The sequence below is a fragment of the Hemibagrus wyckioides genome, linkage group LG23 (assembly GCF_019097595.1).
Source record: "Hemibagrus wyckioides isolate EC202008001 linkage group LG23, SWU_Hwy_1.0, whole genome shotgun sequence".
Classification (NCBI taxonomy): Eukaryota; Metazoa; Chordata; class Actinopteri; order Siluriformes; family Bagridae; genus Hemibagrus; species Hemibagrus wyckioides.
Window position 1 is genome coordinate 18,485,339 of NC_080732.1, and position 17,379 is coordinate 18,502,717.

The window sequence follows — 17,379 nt, forward strand, 5'->3', positions numbered from 1 at the left end:
AATATTTTAACAATAATTAATACTACTACTACTAATAATAATAATAAAGTTACCATAGATAGATAGATAGATAGATAGATAGATAGATAGTTAATAATAATAATAATAATAATAATAATAATAATACAGTTAGCATAAAGAAATAAAAACAAACATACTGCAGTGGGTGGATAAATTAAATAATTTTTTAAAATTATGAAATAATAATTAATAATAAAATAGTTAAAATAAAACCCCTTTACGATAAATAAATACATAAATACATAAAGAGATGAATAAATTGAATAAGAAAGAAAGAAAGAAAGAAAGAAAAGAAAGAAAGAAAGAAAGAAAGAAAGAAAGAAAAAGTGGAATGGTGTTTGGTATTTACGCTCGTGTTTAGAGAGAAAGTTGTGATTATGAATAATTTATTACGAAGTCCAGCTCTGTTTGGTTTTCCTCTCACGTAACCCCTCAGGCTGGTCTGCACACGTCACGTCCGACGCTCCACACGTTCATCTCCACACACCGTTTATTATCAGGCTACTGTTTGTTTTCCATCTGGTTACCTGGCCGACAGGTGTGACCCGCACTGCAGCTGTTCAGCAGCTACTTCAACATCATGATATATTACTGAGAAAGCAGCTAATCTGCACCCTTAAGTACAAATTCGACAAAAACACACGCACACAGAATCACAGGATTTCAGACATCTTAAACATAATTCCATAAAAACTGAAATAAAATTAGCTACATTCTGGCTCTGTATCCTTTAAACCCCAGAAAACAGCAATATAAGCTACGCTAATGTCAGCATCTCAGCAGTAATCTCTTCAGCATTAGCTATTAGCTATTTCACCTTAGCTGGAGAACTGAAACCAAACAATAGTAAGCTAGCTAACATTAGTCAAAGCTAGCTTTTAACTAATGAAAGCATCCAGGTTATCCAGGTTTGCTAGCAGGCTAGCTAATGATAGACTGTGTAAACCAGCAGCTACATTTATTAGTCAAAACAGGTTTGCTAGCAATGTAGCTAGTGTTTTGTGTAAAATTGATTTTATTTTTAATGTTAACTATCTGTTATGTGATGATATTCACTAGCCAGGTTTATTAGCAAGCTAGTTAATGTTAACTACATGTCAAAATCCGCTAATAAGTTATGTCCAAAATCTTTTTTTACGTGTATCTCTGCAGAGGCAGTGAGAATTTAGTCAGAACCTTACACACAAGAAACAAACGTTCAGCAGCTAACGTTAGCAGCTAGCGAGTAGATAATTCAGACGCTATTAGATTATCAGCCTGAGCTATTTAACTCATTCTGAGGAAAAAAGCATTACTCTTTATGCGCTCGTACCTTTTAATGTCTGAGCGTCTGATGTCCATGAGGAGTTTATCTCTTGTGACTCTATATTCTGATGGATGAAATGTAACGTTGGAGTGAAGCTGGAAAGAGACGATTAATGATCTTTCTGAATCCTTCGTTAGCACTTGTTATTAAAATGAAACGAATCTCAGGATTCAGAGCGACACTTTAATTGATCTCCCTCAATGCCCTGCAAAGTCAAGCCAGAGTCTGATCTATACACCCAATGCATTATTGATCATTATTGATCCAGGTCTGATGATGTGAAACCGTAAACGAGAGAGAGAGCGAGAGAGAGAGAGATAGAGAGAGATAGAGAAAGAGAGAGAGAGCTCTGCTGCTTCCCTGACATCCTCTGTGTTAATGACTCAGCAGGGAGCAGTCCTCTTCCTCTGAGTGGAACGCTTACATTTCAATTAGACTCGAGGAAACACATCAGAGCCGCTAAGTAAAAGCGAGAGATCCTACAGTGACCGTTCGGTGCAGCCATCATGTCAGATCGCTTCTGCCCCGGCTTCCGTCAAGCACTTTATTCCAATATTTTATTATTTCTGAGCCAAACCTCAGGTTATAAAGGAGACTCTCTCTCTGTGGTCCTCCAGCTGATAGTGATGAGGACTGGAGCTGATCAGAGTCCAGCAGCGGGGAGAGGAAGCGTCTCCTGCACGCCTCATTAGGACTGACTCGATCGTGAAGCAGCGGTCGTGTTTGGGGTGGGAAGCGCCAGCTCTCGTTTAGCGCTGATTAAAGACCTAATTATGTCATCCAATTTTTTTTTTTTTAAGCTGCATTGATGGCGCCTCTGGGAATGCAGCAGAGCTTCTCTGAGACGCCCGGCAGGCTACAGAAGAACACGACATCGACGTTTCTGGATGCAAACAAGGGGAAGGTGAGGGGAGAAAAAAAGGAGTCATTGCACCAAAGTGTGCATTAATCAGCTACCGGTACAGCTGACAGATCTCAGAGGAGCTCATCCGGGAGCAGACCATGCCAGACGGGAATTCCCAACATGGAGCGAGGAAACCGGAGACGGAGAGTGATCATCATATAACTCTATAAGGGTTCTCCATGAAACACAGTGCTCCTTAATACAGCTGATAGGAATGCTGGGATGTTTTTCAGCACTAATACACACCTTTTACCTCAGGAATGAGCCCTGAATCAAAGCAAATAAATAAATAAATAAAACATAGGTTGCAAACAACCCAAGAAAACTCTTCATGGAAAAACGCTGAAAAAAGACGAATCATCCGATCAGAGCCGAAGCCGGATGCCGGATGCTCCGGATGCGGAGTGAGTGCACTCTTAAAGCTGCAGTACGTAAGAATCTACAAGACAAAAACACGATGTTCCTGCGCCGCCGTGAGCCGCTCCAGATTAGCCGTAGCGATAATTCACACTCTCAGTCTCATGCGGCGTCTGCACGTGTCCCGGAGGAGGCACGTGTTAGCCTTCACACTCCGGGCTTTCTCGCTGTCGTCTGCCGGGGGAGAGCCAGCCAGGAGGTGGAAATGGACAAATGGCCAAAGTGGGAGAAAATTCAAGTGCGATTTTTTATTTATTTTTTTAAATGGCCACTCGGTAAAGATCATAATCTAGTGACGAGAGCATGAGACCCACACCGGAGGAATCTGAGCTAAATTTACCTCCGAATGCACACACAGGAAATCTGTCGGTTTTTGCTGGGCAGATGGATGAAACCCAGGGGGAGATTTCCCAATTAGTGGAGTTTACTCAAGCCAAATCCAATAGGAAAGGGGAAAAACAAAAAAAACAAAGCAAGGGCTGTTAAATACATAGCCTGGATCTACAGAGTCTATCCCAATAAATGCACACCGCTCTAAATTAGACAACAGTGCAGATTTTATCCTAAAAAAAAGTGCAATACAAACAACCAGAACAGTGAAGTGATCAGAACTCAGGTATGAAGGATCAGGAGACATTAGGAGGGTGGCATGGTCATGTGACACGCTAGGGGCTGATGGGTAATGCAGTAACCCATCAGCGATTTCTGCATAACCATGACAACTACTAGCAGTACGTTTTTTAACAATGCTTTTTATTTGTAGATCATTTTACAAACTAGACTGATTTCTCACGTCACTTCAGTATTACTGTATACTGTAGTACCATAGGGCAGCATGGTGGCTTAGTGGTTAGCACTGCTGCCTCACAGCAAGAAGATCGTGGGTTCGAACAGGCAGGGAGTGTGGGGTTTGCATGTTCTCCCTGTGCCTGTGTGGGTTTACTCCGGGTACTCCGGTTTCCTCCCACAGTCCAAAAACGTACATTGTACAGGTTGATTGGTAATTCTTAATTGCCCATAGGAGTGAGTGTGAGTGTGTGTGGTTGTCTGTCTATATGTGTGGCCCTGTGATGGACTGGTGACCTGTCCAGGGTGTACCCCTGCCTTTTGCCCAATGTGTGCTGGGATAGGCTCCCCTAATTAGGAATAAAGCGGGTATAAACAGTGGATGGATGTAGAACCGTAATGTGGCTTTATTTTAAATGACCTGCAGTATGTTTACGTGTGTTGTTGGTAAAATGCGCCCAGACTGATGCTGAAAAATAATCACCTATAAGAGCAGAATGTATTGATTGGTTAATAAACGATAATTTTCCAGTCTGTTCTGTAAAATGCGACGTGACAGACAGATCAGATCCGAAGCCACTCGCATGTTTCCATCAGATATTATGCGGTATAAAATATGTACTGGCTTCCATCGAGCACATAAATGTCAAACAGGATAATCCAGACAGGACACAGAGCTTAACCTGGTCAGAGACGCCTTTCTCTTTGAACTAGCTAATCAGACTGATCATCCTGCTGTTGGAGGTTTGGTGGGGGTTACAGATGCACGGGGTGGATGTGGAGGCACACGGTCATTCAGACCGAAAAACCACAGATCAGCTCCACACTGCACCAGACTGTAGGTGTGGGTGGGTGAGTCACATCACACCAATTAAACCAGAAGGACGAAAAGGAGAAAAGGCGATGCTTGAGGCTTTACGTATACATTAAAAAAAAAAAAAAAAAAACTCGCATAATGAACGATGGTGTCGAACATCATTTGGAACGGAGCGTTGTGATGAGTCACAGCATCCCACCATCAACTCCACATCACACACCCACACACACCATCTGATGCCCACCTTCCATCCGGATCATCTTCCTTGTCCTCCACACAGCTGGATGGAAATGTCCTTCAGAAGAGGACCTCGGCACCACAAAGTCCATTTTAATTGACTTTCTCTACTAACGCATCTCTAAACGCCTTCAAACTGTCTCACAACTGAACCCAAAATTTGATTAATTTTCTAAAACAGTGCTCTGACAGTATTGGGGGCATAACCCAGGTTAAGACTCTGGGTTGTTGAATGGAAGATCGGAGTTCAAGCCCTAGCTCCACCGCCAAGCTACCACCATTGGGCCACTGAGCAAGGCCCCTAACCCAACCTGCTACAGGGGCGCTGTATCAAGGTTGACCCTGTGCTCTGACCCCAAACCTCCAAAGATGGGATATGCGAAGAAAGGATTTCACTGTGCAGTAATGTATATGTGACAAATAAAGACAACCTAACTCAATATGTTGCCGTTACCATAGTAACAGCTCATTCACAAAGACCTGTACCGGAGACGTGCTACAGAATAGAAATGTGTTGTGTTTGTTAAATATAACAAAGAATCCTGTGTAATTGTTGACATGGTATAGTCTTCTTTAAACGTGTTTATGTAACTCTAATGGAAGGAGTCTCCAGTGTCAGCTCTTTGTCACGGTCAGATCCGAAGCTGTGATCAGTTCCTTCAGCAATTTTGCGATCACAGAAATGAAAGTAAAATTAATCCAACTTGATTACATGATTTATGTTTTTCGAAACGCATATTTGACCCCAGGCACGACTTGTGACATCATCACCACACGCCGAAGCCGTCTTCCATTCTTTACTTCTGTGTGAGTATACTAAGTGGTGTCTAAGTAGCTTCAGATGAAGGAACGACTTCACCTTTAAAGCTGCTATAATGTGCAGGAAGTGATGGCATGGTAAGAAACAACCTGAATTCGAATGTATACTCGTAAAAATGCCCGACATCCAACACAACATGATCTCATGTGACATAAACCTGGTGTCGAAATAATAAAGATTTGATCGTATTTCACATGTAATGAAGCCAAACAGGCGGCAAACTGAGAAGCTTCCAGCACAACACGTACAAGCGAGAGAGCAGAGAAACAGCTGCATGCGAGAGCAGTTCACTCCTGCGAGCACTGAGCACTTTCAGCTTTCAGCCAAAAATAACGACACGATTAAAAACGAAACAACTCTTCACGAGGACAAGGCGTTACAAACGACATGCAGTACAACATGTCTGATGTCAGTCAACAGCTACAGAATGAAACGTCTGGATTTCTTCAGAGAAATGAAGGCAATAAATGTTTAACACTATTTTATTAAATATTCCTCTAAAATGGGATCCTCTTTTTTAGCTCCTTTAGTTTGACATCATTTTGAAGGTTTGTTCGAACCTGATTAATGTCTGTTAGCCATCGGCATGGACGCTAGTTTGTGTATTTGAAAAATTCGGTGGTAAAAAACAAAAAACCTAACTGTGGAAATCGGATAAAAGTCACAGAAATGAAGCACTGTTTCCTGAAATGCCTTAAAACCATTTTCCAACTGATAAATTCACGTTTTCATGGATTCATTGAGTTATAAAGAAAGTTTCCAGGTTAAATGGTGCTTCATCACATCAGGAGATGTTAAAGACGGAGTCCAGGTTGCTGTAAACGAAGCTTCACCTGCACAGCCGTGAAAAAGCGCAGAAAGACCTTGAGTGGAAGAAATCCGGTGTCATGATTTCGTATAGAGAGAGAGGACATTTGGAGGCAGCACTCGTCTCTCATCGCTCTCTGCACTCGCTGTCGCCATGGACACGCTCCATCGCTCCGTCATGGTGACTACAGCTCGTCCATTTCCACTCAACGCACCCCAGGAAACGCTCGCCGCCCTGACCGGCCTGACCATCCTCTCTACTGATTTAGCGCTGAATATTCTGCTGACGCCTTTTGGATTCATTTTCATCTCGACTTCCCCAAAAATCCGGCTCAGAGGATTATAATCATACAAGCAGCTCTTTTTTTTCCCCTCTGCACCAATCAGAAAAATGAATCTGATGAGCACCTGAAGATGAAGGTTAGGTTTTAAATTAATTTAAAATAAATTGATTAATTTTTATTAAAATTTTTACATGATTCGCAGATTCGCTTAAATCCTTAATTTCCTCATCTTTATTTCATCTGAATCAGGAATCTAGTCTAGAGATGAAGCTAAGCTATTCAGTCATAGTGCAGGCTAGTCAGCCAAAGCTAGCTATGTCTGGCGTAAATAAAGAAACGTAATTATGGTTACAGATTGCTTTTGTTTTCAAATCAATAAAAAATATGAGAATTTTTCAATTTGTGCATGAGCAATTACGTGGTGTAGATAACAATATTTAAACATTTAAATATGTAATATTCAAATTTACTAACAAGATGCCATGCTCTGAAACACCAAGGAAATGATCTTCGCTTAAAAATATCACAAAATACATTAAAAGACAAGAGTGGAAATTGAGGCATAAAGCGACTCAAACTAAACGTCATGTAGTTTAATCAATCTTATGAAACACAAATAAAGTCAGACGCCCACAAAATGGACAAAAAAGTGTTTTTCTTCACGGTGATGTGAATGTAGCTACGACTACAAAGGCTATAATGTCTACTCTCGAACTTTTTCATATTTATTGAAATCATAACTAGTAGTTGATATGGTTTAAGGTGAGTATTAGGTACAGGGTCAGTATTTAAACGTATAAGCAGTCAGATTAACGCCGTCGTCTTTCTCTGAACTCCACAGCGGTCCTTTCCTGAATCAGCTTCTGAATAAAGCACTTCCAGCTTTACAACCAAAAAAACCTGAATAATAAACTGGAATCCGAATCGAATCTCCCTGAACTTCGTCACAATTATTTACATTAGACACAAAGCCACACAAAAGCCCAGGCCGTGTTTGGGGAGGCGGCTGGCGGCAGGTGTGTGTGCACAGGTGAGGTGAGGAATAAAAGCTGGAGGAAATGCAACCGGGACTGAAATCAGCTTTCTGTGTTAGAGTAATAAAATAAAGATCTGAACTTTTTATCACTCCGTTTCTCTTATTTCTCCAGAGGCTCTGGTTTTGAGTTATTCAGGAACTACAGCAGAATTAATATAGAGAAAAGATGTGATGATGAGAGAGAGAGAGAGAGAGAGAGAGAGAGAAGGACAGATAGACCAACAGACAGATAGATCATGAAATGGAGGAAGGTACAGTAAGAGAGGGAGGAGAGAGAGAGACAAAAAGAGACAGATGAAGAGAGGGAGTGGAGGGACACACAGACAGACAGAGAAAGAGAGAAAGACAGATAGACAGACAGAGAGAAAGAGATTGATAGACATAGAGAAACAGAAAGAGAGAGACAGAGAGAGAGACTGACAGACTGAGAAACACACAGAGACAGATTGACAGACAGACAGACAGATAGATAGATAGATAGATAGATAGATAGATAGATAGATAGATAGATAGATAGATAGATAGATAGATAGATCATGAAATGTCGTAAGAGAGGGAGGAGAGAGAGAGAGAGAGAGGAGGGAGAGAGAAGGACAGATAGACCAACAGAGATAGATCGTGAAATGGAGGAACATTCCATGAGACAGGGAGGAGAGACAGAAAAAGTGGAAGAGAGGAAAGGAAGGGAGATACAGACAGACAGAGAAAGAGAGGCAGACAGAGAGACAGAAAGAGAGAAACAGTCAGAGAGAGGAAGAGAGGGAGGGGAGAGAGACAAACAGAGAGAGTGAGAGAGACAGACAGAAAAAGAGAGAGAGAGGACTGACAACATTAATCAGAATCAAATAAAACGTCATAAGGTTACAGTATGTTAGCAATGATGTCTAACTCCGCCCCTAATACTAAATTTAACCATTTTGGGTGCATTATTAAATCGTTATTTATATTAAAACATCTAACAACAATTGTTTATTGCAGGTAATGGGTAATGAATTATATATATATAGCGATATTTGAAGGAAATATTCCAACATCTGGGAGATTCTGGATGTTTAAGCATTTTATAACTTTTTATAAATTCATTAACTAACCCATTAGCTAGTCTAATTCATCTAAAACACGGTAGCTAATGTAATATAATAATAATAATAATAATAATAATAATAATAATAATAATAATAATAATAATAATATACAGCGTAGTAGCTCATTAATTAAGATGCAAATAGTCACAGTCGTTATTATTTACTAGGGTTAGCGTTCATCACATCATGTATTTTTTGATGTCCATGAAATACACACATACCAAATAAAGAAGTTAATAACGAGCAGGTTTTTATCTGCTTGTTGAACGAGAGAAGACATCATCACTGGTGACTTCCTGTCTACTGACCCTACTAATCCTCTGAGAAAATGCAGAATAGCTAATAACCCACACACGTAATCTGCTTATCCCTGGTGCCCAGGCGACTGTTTTATTCCCCGTGTTTCACGCACGTTCAGTTCTGCAAATTGCTGCGAGTTTCACTGCGAGGTGATGCAGGAATCAACACAGCAGCACGGATTATAATGCCGTAAGAAATCGACGGTTTCGTGGAAGACGCTCGAGCTTTCTTCTCGACAATCTTTAAAATGAGGGTTTCTCGAGGTTTTTTTCGCGAGCCTCAGGCTTACACAAGCTCTCGTTACAACACAGACTGAGAAGCGAAGCGTTTACTCAGGGCGCGGCGTGTTTCACCCACGGGAACGGCTTCGGCTCCTCTCGCCCCCGGGACTCGCCTGATTCATCTTAATGCTCTACTTCTGCCTGGAGCTCGAGCTCTTCTGACTCACCTCCTGCTCCAAAACATTTCACATTCCCAAAATAGCTGAATATTCTTAGCAAAAACACTCTAGAGCTGCTGCTGTTACCATAAAGATTACATGCGTGCTCAGAACACCACTCGGCTCCGCCCCCTCTGAGCGGCTCATTAGGGATCGAAACATTCACCCGGATTTCTATAAAGCTGCTCTGTGACGTTGTGTATTGTGAAGGTAAATCAGACCCGCAGTCTTCAGAGCAACATGCAATTTGCTGGGCAGTTTAAAACGTTCAAGAGGGTCACATGAAGGTCAACAGTAATAGAAAGATCCAGCTGATATCTGCTATAGGCCACAGAGACGGTGTAAGGGATTAGATGATTGAAATAAAACAGCACCAATCTCTCCAATGCAGTGTTCAAGCTGATTTTAGCCATTTCAGCAAAAACAAATTCCTGATTTTTATTCAGTCTGCCTGAAAAACACAGCACTAAACCATAAAAAAAAACACCAAGGTTCTGTTTTTGATTATCTCCATCTAATATTGTTACCTACAAAATCCAATCCCTCAGATCTGATCTCCCATACCATCCCGTCTCCCGACATTACCCAGATCATGAAACAGCTTTAACCAACAGACATCTCCAAGCGTCACATGATCCCCAGGAACCTTCTGGAAGAATCCAGAAGAGCCCTTTCAGCCTGTGAGGAGCTTTCTCATGCTTTCTCCTGATGGCTCCTCCGAGGGTTCCTCTCAAGGTTACACGGTCGAGCGCTGCATCACAGTGAGAGCAAAATCTCTGAGCACGAGAGCTGAAACATCTCAGGAGGGGCTCTGTGGCGCACAGGAGCTCAAGTGGGAAGACGAGGAAGCTGCCGAACAGCTGGACGGTTCTGTACTCTCGGAGCTCATCAGATCGATGTGTGGAACGAGCGTTCAACAGGAGCAGGTGTAATGAGATTCAGGGTTCATATGGGGAAACATCAGCAGTGCTTCTGAACGCCGTAATGAACTTTATGTCCTCCAAGGGATTCTTTTTGCTTATTTTTGAAAGCTGTAAGGTTGCTGAGAACACGGTTTTGGATGAAGGTTCTGTGTGAGTCTGCTAGTTTTGGGGATTATATAAAAAACAGGCTCCAAGCTTTTCTAATTTTAATGCTAATGATCAAAAATATGATTATTTTCACCAACAACGAAGAGCAAGTGAAGGTAAAGACTGTGTATTTATGGGGTACAGAAGCGGGAGATATACATCACATGAAGGAGAGCAGTGAGGCACGAAACCAGAATGTCATAGTGCATATTTCTGTTAGGTTTTTATTTCCAGAGCTGATAATCAGACCTGTTGTTGAGGCTGTACATACAGGTTGATAAAGAAAAATGAATGTAATCAGTCTGACCATCTAATTATTCTGAATTTCTCTTCTCCAAATATGGACACGATGGAAATGTCAGTGAAGTCTAAAGATATGAAATGATTGCTTTCCAGGAAAACATTTCATGGACTTGTGTGTGGTTTTTGAGATGCTGAACAAATCTCATTTCAATTCTTTACCAGAAACATCAACCAAGATCTTCCACCAACAGACCTGCGATCGACTAAAAACAGAGACGTTCTCGCTTTACATCATCACTCGGCATGATCCGGATATCCTCTCATGTAGAAAACAGGCTCATAGAAATACAAAGAGTGTGTGCTTGAAGAGAAAAGGATATTCTTCTGTCCATTAGCATGTTTGGTTTGCATTTCATCGTCTCCAATGGAGCCGCCGCTACGGTGAGTTTAGCGTCTTCCTATTGGTTGATTTTAAACAAGCATCAAAGCAGAGATACAGAAAACCTCCTGAGATTTAATCAGTCGATAAATCATGACAATTATGTGAAAATGTCAGAAATTGCAATCAAAGAATTCAATGTAGAATGATTCCTGATTCAAGCTGACTGATGATGCATCTTCAAGATGATGATTAGATGTTTAAAAAGAAAAAAGGCTGCACAACTATCCAATTGCTCTTAATGGGAAAGCGTTCCAGTTTGTGCAATCCCATTGTCAAATACCACTAGCTGATATTTCATCATGATGTGACATTAAGCATGAACCTCCATTATTCACATGCAGTGCATCCATTTAGGCCACTCCAGCAGAAGGCAAAGCCACTGGCGCGTTATTCATTCCTCCAATCAGCCAAAGAATCGTGACTGCATCCTGACTCCATCCCTACAGCTCTACACCTCTACTCCATCTCCTGAAAGCACCACACACAATTGCAAACCGAAATGACCAGCATTTAAAAAATAAATAAATAAATAAAAATAATAATAAAACACTTGCTTTTGCGTCTAGGGAGAAAATGCATCCATTTTCTTCATCATCATCTTCATCTTCTGCTGCTGCAAGGTCATTGCTCGCGTCATGACGACCAACCAAGAAAAAAAAGCCGCATTTTCCAGCATGACACACGCAAATACGCGTCTTATCGCGCGTTATAACGCCGTTATGAACATGCATGCACAAAAGAGCATCAGCTCGGAGATTTCAGCTCGACATTTTTTGCCCCAGCGCGAAGGTGAAGGCAGGGGCGAGGCTCAGGGTTCTCTGTCCAATTAATGCCATAAAACAACCTGTTTAATTAATCCTCTCAATCAGTAAAGGTGTGTAAACATGTTTGGACTGCGGCTCTGAAATGAACGCTAATGATAATGAAGAAATGAATCGATTATAATACCGCGGAATTATTCTTTAGGATCTGGAAAAAAAAATCAATCACAAATCGTTGTTATTATTAAGAGACCCCTCTTTTTTGACGTTTTTTCACCCCAAAATGAAATGCTTTACACGCGTACTTTATTTCTATTCTCATTATTTCTAGAGTCCAATTTTATTATTTAAAGAAATTCTAGCTGGACCGAGCGGCTGAAATCTGACAGCAATTACCCTCTTCATTAAACACTTACCTGGATGTTTGGTGTCTTATTTTCTTTATGTCTTCCCGTTAATCTCTCTTTGAGGATTGATTTATTTGGAAATGGAGTGTTTTCTTGCAAATGTGTGATGTCTGCTTAACGCCTAGGGTCCTCAGTTTACCCGTGTAACAGGAGAACAACGCTCCCCTACAACACCGAGAGTTCCCTCCTCCCTCCTCTATTCCAGCGTAGGACTGTACCATTCTGACACAGAAGAGGGGGGGGACGAATCAAAGGCGCAATAAACGTTGTTTTTTTTCCATTTATGTTATTATATTGTCATTATTCAGAGCTTCGTGTTTAATAATTCCACACACGTTTTCATTTTGTAGAAGTTGAATATTTATAACTGAGTGCTGTTAGATTTCTGTACTACACTCGCTTAATCAATTAAAGTGTGAAGTATTATAAAGGTGTTATGACATGCCGCCATGGTTACGTCCTGGTACTTGGTGGCGTGCTGTCGTTCTACATACATAACACACTAACATACTACGCAGTGTGCATTGCTCGACGTCACCAGTGTCATGTTCTGTGCACATGCACACTGAATGATGCGCCCTGCGTAGTGTGCATGCGTAACGCGCGCGCGCGCGCATCGTTGGTCATGGAGGCTGGTGCAGGGCTTTGCAGGCATCGTGTCTCGTGCACGGCACATCCTCATCCTCTCAAAGGAAGGAGAACCTTCTGTGTGGTGATTGAGAGAGAAAATAAAGAAATAAAAAAAACACGCACAGGGGAAATGCACGTGACAGTAAAGCTGGTTAGGTGTGATAAAAAAAAATAATAATGGCATTGGAGATATCACAGAGCCATACACAACAACAACAACAACAACAGCAGCAGCAGCAGAATTTTCAATATCATCAACAGCAACAAAACTAATTCTCATATAACATCATTTTCTGTTTTAATAAATCAGAGTCATTGGCAGCAAGCAAATAATAATAATACAAGAATAACAACAACACTACTACTACAAATAATAATAATAATAATAATAATAATAATAATAATAATGTATTAATAGTAGTCTTAGTATGCTTTTTGTTCTGTCTGTCTGTTTGTTTGTTTGTTTTGCTAGCATGATCTTGCACATGATCCAAATATAAAACAATGAATAACAAATATAAAATAAATAAAGCATGCATCTGATCAACAACAAAATCAAACAAGTAATAGTAATAGTACAATGTTTGTTTGCTTGTTTGTTTATTTGTTTGCTTGTTTTGTTTACCTGTTTGCTTGTTTGTTTGTTTTGTTTGCTTGTTTGTTTACCTGATTTGTTTGCCTGCTTTGTTTGCTTGTTTGTTTTGTTTGCTTGTTTGTTTAGTAGGGTCTGTCCCCTTTGTTCTAATGTTTTTAGAGTTTTAAGATAATTTTCTGCTTTAATAGATTCTCATGAGCAGAATAACAAAATGTAACAATGACAAGAATAATTGCATTTATTTAATTTATTTAGTTTTTGTTTGGTGATATTCTGCCTTTGGGAACGAAAATATTGGGAACACAAGAGGCTTGAAACTGAAAACAAAACCTGAAACTAATCATTGTCAAAAATCGAAAAGCAGAGAAAATGAGAAATGAAAAGCTAAAATCTGAACATAATGGAATATAGAATATAGAAAAATATGGATGGAGCATCATGAAACAGTATACACCGATCAGGCATAACATTATGACCACCTGCCTATTATTGTGTTGGTTCCCCTTTTGCTGCTAAAACAGCCCTGACCTGTCGAGGCATGGACCCCACTAGACCTCTGAAGGTGTGCTATGGAATCTGGCACCAAGATGTTAGCAGCAGATCCTTTAAGTCCTGTAAGTTGTGAGCTGGGGACTCCAAGGGCCACACCTCAGGGCTTACAGGATACTTTTGATAGATACTGACCACTGCAGATCGGGAACACCCCACAAGAGATGCTCTGATCCAGTGGTCTAGCCATCACAATTTGACCCTTTTAGTCAAACTTGCTGAAATCCTTACACTTCCATGAAATCCTTATCCATTTCTCCTGCTTCTAACACATCAACTTTGAGGACAAAATTTTCACTTGCTGCCTAATATCCTTTCTCAGATGTTCCAGCATGAGCAGAATGAACCCAGGCTGATCTTTAACCATGACTCTTCACACATCCTCCAGTCAGTTCTGGTGATTTGTATATCTTTATGATCACAATTCATATCATATCATATTTGTGTCCAGAAGTTGCAACTTGAACACTTGACTCATGGGTTAGGATTCTGTGGAAGGTTCTGGCACTTTTATGGTAATTAATCTGTAGAGATTTGGACTGAATTCGGAATTAGGAATGATTCAGCTGAATGAACTCAAGGCTGTTACACATCAAACCCTGGTCTGTTTCTCTGCCTCTGATTCAGACAGAGTTCCTCACTTCCTCAGTCATTAGTGTTTAGTGTTTAAAGGGGAAGAGGGGAAGAGGGCAGGTGCTCTAACATCTCGGCATGAGGTTGGACACGGTGAACAGGTGAGAGACGTGAACGTGAAGCTGAAGGACGAGTGTTTCAGCCTCGGCTCGGATTCAGCCTGCTGCTGCTGCTGCTCTCATCACTGCTTAGCAACAGGCTGTGAGACGATGTGACCGGGTTTTAAATAAGGCTTCATGCATGTCACTGCTGCGCCGCTCACACCTGACATCATCACAATTCTGGGCTCATAAAAAACATTTATATCACAACTCTGGTGTTTAGACCAACAACAGTACAGGAGGAACACAATACTTCTAAACCTCTCTCCTGACATGAACACACACTGAGTGGCCAGATTATTAAATACAACATAAATAAATATATGTACACTGTAGCCAGTACACTGGCTAGCTATGGCTTTACACATCCCACACTTTCTAAGAGAATAAAAAAATAAAGAAATATATCTTTAACAACTTAGACAACAGATTCCAAAATCCAGAGCTTTGTCCTAAGCTTCTCTGTCTCTCTCTAGTGTCTCATTGGTGATGTTTAGGAACAGAGTTTGGGAAGATTGGAACATTCCCATCCTTCGTCATGTGAAGATCTTATAAGTGATATAAATAAGGGATATGAGGACAGTGAAAGAAGCTAGGAGGCTAGAGCACAAGGTAGAGAAGACATGAGATGTTAAGAAACTGAAAAAAAGTGTTTTCTTTGTGTTTATATTTATTTATATTTTAATGTTTTTCTTATATAAGCAACCTGGGTGAAGGTTATCCTCTTCCTCGTTTCATCCTAAGGGTGTACAAACTTTTGCACCCAACTATATTCACATGTCTAATAAAGATCTAATAAATATCTATTCCTTATACTGGTTTCTGATGCAAAATTTCGATTTTATTGTTTAATCCCTGCAGCTGTTACTTCCTCTACATGCAGATGTTTAATAAAGATGATGAACTGGAACAGAGTATACAGTTTGTAGATGGAATAAACAGGAAGTTCGGAAACAAGCAGGACGGTTTAGAGAAACTCTCGCGCTCTTACAGCCTGAGTGCTACTGCGCCTGCGCAACAGCTTGGGTCTGAAATGTCCAGTTTATCACTTTACAATAATCCCGAATATCCTCTGCAGTGCCTAATAAACTGTAATGATCTTTTCTGTAATGTTTGTCTCGTAATGTAAGTGTGTGAAATCCTTTTTTTTTTTGCTTTTCAGAGTATTTACGGACTGTGAAAGAAAATCAAAACATTATTTTGACGTTCTACACCATGTCTGGGGGTCCAGGCAAATGAAATGTAAACATAGTGACCGGAAATAATTCATATTTTCTAAACTAATAACTAAAATCATGTGAAAAAGGCGAAAACGCCGTATCTTTATGACGGGAAAAACAAATAAAGTGTTGTGAAGCAGAACCTGCTCATTAATCTTAATGGAATCGGCGGGTGCAGTTCCGCAGATGAACAACAGGGGGGGCTGCAGCCTAAATTAAGAGGCTCGATATAAAAAAAACACGTTACTGAATGGTGCTCTGTTTTCGTGCAGGTTTTTCGGATAATTGGGGAAAAAAAGTTTGTTCTGTGAACAATTCGGATTTGTTTGTTTGCTAATTAGCATACTCAATTGCATATCAGCGTGTGATTGGATGTTGAGGTGAAGAGATTGCGTCACAAACGCGATAAACGAGATTCTTTCCTCACTGGTTCTTCTGCGTTTCCCTGTTCCTCAGGGTTCTTTCCTTGTAATTTCATTATGCATCTTTTGTCCATTGTGTGTGTGTGTGTGTGTGTGTTCTTTATTCTGACCATCCAATCACAATGCAGAAAGAAAGTTCATCTGACACGACTTTAAATCAAGATTAAGTATAAACATCGTAAATATCAAATGAACATGATTTAATGGTGTTTACACCGTAAGAGCACAAGGTGCAGAAATATTGGCACCCTCGAAAGGATCTGTGTCGGCGTGACTCTACATTAAAGACGATGACTCATTGTGTAATTTTTCCACGGCAGAAATAGACAAATCATTTCCCTTTGCTTAATAAACATCATTCTTATGTAAAACGGTTATGAGAATAATAACAGAAATAGCCGGATGATAAGGGTTTTTTTTTTAGATTAGATTCTTTTTAAATACACGTGTATTTATTTGTATTAATTACTCTGAGGAAAAGGAACACATTTTCAAGATCTTTAAAATGTGCATATTTTTTTCCTCTATTTTTAAATTATGGCCTATTAATAGCCTATATATTTATAAAAGATATATTTTCAAGAAATATACCTATTAAAGAAACAAGTACACGTTATAGACGCGTGTAAACTTGTTATTATACACACGTGTGTATAACTTGACGTCACTGTGTAAGAGTGCTTGCAGTGTGTGTGTGTGTGTGTGTGTGTGTGTGTGTGTGTGTGTGTAAGTTTTATTGTTATGTTGAAACTGGAGCACTTCCTCCTTCAAGAGGTGAAAATGAATAGGAACAGAACAGGCATTTTAACGCGCGCGCGCACATACACACACACGTAATTAATTAATTAATTAATTATTTCATTTCTAACACACGTATCTAGAGCTAATCATCAGTGTTAAGCTCTAATGCTGAGACGCACATGCGCGCACACACACACACAGAGAGAGAGAGAGAGAGAGAGAGAGAACCACAGCAGCCTGTACACCCTCCTCAGCTAGGGTAGAGGAAGTGAAGGCATTTCGTAGGTCGGGTCTGAGATGTTGCGC

At 40.3% G+C, this 17,379-nt stretch overlaps 1 protein-coding gene across 1 annotated transcript in view; it reads right to left on the bottom strand.

The window, feature by feature from the left end:
• Nucleotides 1-12,373, bottom strand: part of sv2a (synaptic vesicle glycoprotein 2A) — a 32,902-nt gene extending 20,529 nt beyond the window's left edge. The window contains exon 1 of the mRNA XM_058376755.1: nt 12,192-12,373. The gene's annotated coding sequence lies outside the window, so the exon portion shown is untranslated. The remainder of the gene's footprint in view (nt 1-12,191) is intronic.
• Nucleotides 12,374-17,379: the final 5,006 nt, after the last annotated feature.